Source organism: Vicia villosa, unplaced genomic scaffold (assembly GCF_029867415.1).
Source record: "Vicia villosa cultivar HV-30 ecotype Madison, WI unplaced genomic scaffold, Vvil1.0 ctg.002775F_1_1, whole genome shotgun sequence".
Lineage (NCBI taxonomy): Eukaryota > Viridiplantae > Streptophyta > Magnoliopsida > Fabales > Fabaceae > Vicia > Vicia villosa.
The window spans coordinates 222,733-228,036 of NW_026706027.1; positions in this window are offsets into that span (position 1 = coordinate 222,733).

The following is a 5,304-nucleotide window of genomic DNA, read 5'->3' on the forward strand; positions in this document are numbered from 1 at the left end:
GTTAATCAGGTGAAGGTAGTTCAGAAAGTTGCTGCTACTACTGAGAAAGAAGTGGTTCCAGAAGAAGTAATTGCAAAGGTTGTTAAGGCCGTCTCAGTTGAATTTGAGAAGAATAAGAAGGAGGCTGAGAAGAAGAAGAAGAAGAAGTCAACTAACAATGCTGAGATTATTAAAGTTGTTGAGAAGGAGAAAATCAGAAAAAGGAAGCTATTAATTCATGACTCCGATGAAGAAGAGGTTGCTCAAGAGGCTGTGAATCAGTAGGAAGCTCTGGCGACCGTCGGAAGGAGAGACATCTCTCGCGGCAAAACAAAGGTTGTTGAAGAGCCGAAGGGTAAGAAGCAAAAGAAGATTGAGGCGGTGGTCAAAGCCATTCAGAAAGCATCCAAAGGTATACGTCTTTCTGAAACCGATTCTACTCCTGCTGGTAATTCAGAAGTTGCACCAATAGCGGTTGCCCCTGTCCCTGAACCAGAAATAGCCCCATCAGAATCACCTATAAACATCCATGTTCTTACACCTCCATCTTCTCCTGTAACCATTCCTTCTTCTCCACCCACCATCAATCCTGTTTTGGATATACCACCCCTTCAAACTCTCTTTCCACCTCACACAAATATCTCCATCTCTCAACCTCCTCCCCATGCCAACTATGAACCCATTCCTTCCACCTCTCAAAACAAACAAAGTGGTTCTGATCTTCCAAACTCTGCATCACATGAGCAACTGCTCCGTGACTGCAACTACACTCCAAAGCCTCATCCTGAAGCTGAACTGGTTGTGTTAGAGTCTGATAATGAAGCAGAATCTTCTTATAGGTTGGATAGAGAGCCTCAACCCTATTCTGTCCCTAACCCTGTTTCTTCTGGAACCATTATAAAATCCCGCCTAGTCTACCCTATTGGTGTAATTTTTGAAAAGGTAAAGAGGAATCTCAAAAGTATCTTTGATACCCTCAGAATTGCTGAAAGTTCTGGCTTGAATGATGGTCGCTATGTAGAAAGACCCAAGCTTGGTCATTCCAGAAGTTGTTGACCCACCAGAAGTTGAAGGTCCTTCTGCCCCTAGGAATCTAGCTGCCCTTCTTCAGGCACTTGAGAATGGAGATTCTGAAATTCCGGCTGCAGAATATGAAGATGCTTCTATGCAAGAAGCAGATGTAGAAGATCATGTTGCTGAAACAGTTCCTGTTGAGGAAAACCCTGCAAATGATCTATCAATGGAAGCTGCCGATCACAATGCCATCCCTGTGGATAGAAGCTGTGAAGCTTCTTCTGATGAACCTTCCCGTCTTGCAAGGACTCTGGAAGTTATTCAGAAGAACCAGGATGAGCAAAGCTCAGTCAATGGTGAGTTTAGAGCTTTCATGGAGAGGCAGAATGAGCACAACAATGGGATTCAAGAGATGTTGGCCAATATCTTGTCAAAGCTAGGGTCATCTTAGATTGAGTCTTAGTTGTTTTTTCGTTTTTGCTTTGCTGCATCTGTTTTGTGCATCTCCTCTTGCTTATCTTCGTGTACTTCTGTACTTCTGTCTTCTTGAGCTTAAATGAAAATTATCTTTTTCTTCCATATGTTTCCTTTTGTTTTTCATCTGAATCTTTTATGTTTTTGATGTTATGACAAAAAGGGGGAGAAATATGTGATAAATGATCTGATTTAATTTTATCAGTTACTAGTAAAAAGGCCCCACATTTCTAACAGAACTTGCAAAGTTCTATGCTTTAAGTTTTGTTGTTGCAGGAATTGAAGATCCTCTTTAAAAGCTCAACATAAGAAGCAACAAGATGGGGAAAAGCAATTCTATAAAGAATCAAGCTCTTGGATTCTTGAAGCAAGCTGAGTGCTATAAAGCTTCAGAATCAGAAGCAAGAAGCAAGAAGGAAGAATGTTCAGATATTCTGATGATAGAATATGCTCTGAAACATTATGTCTATTTGTTCTGATACATATTATGTGGCTCTGATACATATTATGTGTTCTGAAACATATTCTATGTTCTGACTCATTCATGCTGACTTTTGTCGTTTAGTTTTGTTCTGTAACATTTCAGGATGTAGAGATGCTCTGATGGTGCTCTGGTACATTCAACAATGTTCTGATACAATCTAGCATGAAGTGATGTAAGAAGAAATTCAAGCTCTGAAGCTGTCCTAATGGAAGCAGGAATCAGAAGCTGTGAATGTTCTGAAGATCAAAGAAATTCAAGTTCTGAAGCTGTCTGATGGAAGCAGGAATCAGAAGCTGTGGATGTTCTGAGGATCTAAAGAAATTCAAGTTCTGAAGCTGTCCTATGGAAGCAAAAATCAGAAGTCATGAATGTTCTAAAGTTCAAGCATATGTGAACGTCTCTACTGAAATACACAGGGAAGTCTTTTATTTATAAAATTCTTCTAGTATTAATTTCAGGGGGAGATTATTCATCTCAGGGGGAGACTGTTAATCTCAGGGGAGACATATTCACACCATGTCTATATGCTTATGCTATAGCTGTGTAATTGTCTTTAGCCGTCTGCTCTTTCTGATCGCAAATTCATATCATTTATATATGTTTTTGTCATCATCAAAAAGGGGGAGATTGTTAGAACAAGATTTGTTCTATTCAATATTCTTAGTTTTGATGATAACAAGGATATGAATTTTGTGTAAGATAATGTGGTACTCTAATACACTGCAATTTCCCTTTCAGGAAATATATAAAGAGTATGCACAAATCAGCGCTCAGAAGCTTTGACTCGGAAGGTTCAGCATGCAACATCAAAACATGGTCTGGCAAGACATCAGAAGATGGTCAAAGCAGAATCAGAACATGGGTCTATGGAAGCATCAGAAGAACTTGAGTTCAGAAGCAGAAGCACTGAAGTTCTCATGGTATCACGCTCAGAAGCACTTCAAGGTCAGAAGACAAGAAGATGCTCTGCACCAAGCTGTTTGACTCTGATGATATTCAAACGTTGTATACACAAACATCAGATCAGAAGCAAGTACAAGATGGCAGGCTTCGCTGACTGACAAAAGGAACGTTAGAAGCTATTAAAGGCAACGTCAGTAGACACAGCGTAAACAAGGCTCGAGGTAGTTGACAAAAGAGTGAAGCATTAAATGCAATGCTGTACGGAATACGCAAAGCATTAAATGCTCCCAACGGTCATCTTCTCAAGTGCCTATAAATATGAAGTTCTGATGAGAAGCAAGGTTACTGATTCTGACGAATTTTGTGAATACTAACTTGCTGAAACGCTGTTCAAATCAAAGCTCACAAACTTCATCTTCATCAAAGCTCACTACATTGCTGTTGTAATATATTAGTGAGATTAAGCTTAAACTTTAAGAGAAATATCACCGTTCTGATTATAGCTTTTCAGAAGCATTGTAATACTCTTAGAATTTGATTACATTAATTTGTAAGTAACTAGAGTGATCAAGTGTGATAAGGATACTCTAGGAAGTCTTAGCTTGTGTCTAAGCAGTTGTAACTAGAGTGATCACGTGGTGGTCAGGATACTCTAGAAAGTCTTAGCTTGTGTCTAAGCAGTTGTTCCTAGAGTGATCAGGTTGTGATCAGGATACTCTAGAAGACTTAGTTGTGGGCTAAGTGGAAAACCATTGTAATCTGTTGAGATTAGTGGATTAAATCCTCGGGTGAGGTAAATCACTCCAAGGGGGTGGACTGGAGTAGTTTAGTTAACAACAAACCAGGATAAAAATAACTGTGCAAATTGTTTTTATCGTTCAAGTTTTAGACTACACTTATTCAAACCCCCCCTTTCTAAGTGTTTTTCTATCCTTCAATGTCATGAGATCAAAGGTCAGACATGTGTACCACACATCCATAGGAATAATAGTCACCAACAGAACAGAATAGTCACCAACGGTACCTGTCATGTATATCCCTCCCCACTCACAGGTGAATCTAGGTCAGGGTAAGGTCAATATGGCAACCAACGTTATCAGTTCTCCTGAGATAGCACCATTGTTGCATCTACATGCCAACGATGATACCTCATTTGAACCTCGACTGGGCGTGGGTCTCATGATCGCACTAGACAAGACCTGACATCTCATCGGCATCATGACTATCCACTCTATCCTAGGTGTCCTATGTGTCAACTCTGGCCTGGGTATTGGGCCTTTTACCTCATAGAAACAACCCACCCAACCTGCAAACAGAGAAAATATGCGGTCCCCACGGGGACCCATAATATAGTCCAGATGCATGCGGGAAGTAAACATGATATGCAAGCAAGAAATAAACATGATATGCAAGCATATATACAAGATGTAAACATAAACAAACAAAGAAACACCCAATAAAAGAAACAAACAAAGGCTAGGATCGACTCGCTAAGTACGGACCAGCAATAGGTCTGACATCCCCAGCAGAGTCGCCAGCTGTCGCACGCTCACGAAAAATGAACAGAGTCGCCACCAATATATTTATCCCATAAGGGAAAGGAATATCAGGAAACCTAACAAAGGAAGGAACAGGGTCTTACGACCAGAGAATCCAGGAACGGGAGTCGGTTACGCGAGGGGAAGGTATTAGCACCCCTCGCGCCCATCGTACTCGATGGTATCCACCTATGTTTGTTTCTATCTAAAGGGTGTGTACTATGTCTATGCCTATATGCGAATGAATGCAAAAGAAATATGGGGAAAAGAAGGAATTATTTACAATTGTGCTCGTTCAAGCCCCGCGACTTAATGCCTACGTATCCCTTTCAGGAATCAGAGCGCCGTAGTTCGGCTCACGATTTTCTGATTGTTTTTGTGTTTTTTAGTTGGGCGGAGTTAACGTTTGCGCTCTTGCATAAGGGATGACCTACGATGCGATCGAGCGGAAATAACATTGCCCTTAGAAAGAAGAGAGAGAGATTGGTTTGTGTCTTTTAGGGTAATTCCATGATGACAAAGACCCACTACAAGGCTTCGCATCACTTCCTTACTTTGTTTTAAATCTGAACATTTATTGGTGTTTTAAGTGTTTTTGGTTGGTGTTTTTTAAGGGAATTTATTTGTGATTTGGATCATACCAAAAAGAGTTTTAAATATTTAGAGAAGGCACATCGAGGCCTACGCCACAATCGTTTCTCTAAATGGCGGTTATGAAATACTTTTTTTCTGAATATTTAGAGAATGCACATCGAGGCCTATGCCACAATCGTTTCTCTAAATGGCGGTTAAGAAATACACCGAGGCCTACGTCTCAATCATTTCTCTTCCGCTAAGTAGGAAAGAACATACATCGGGGCCTACGCCTCAATCATTTCTTTCCTACTATGAAAAATAATAGCAACGGTATGA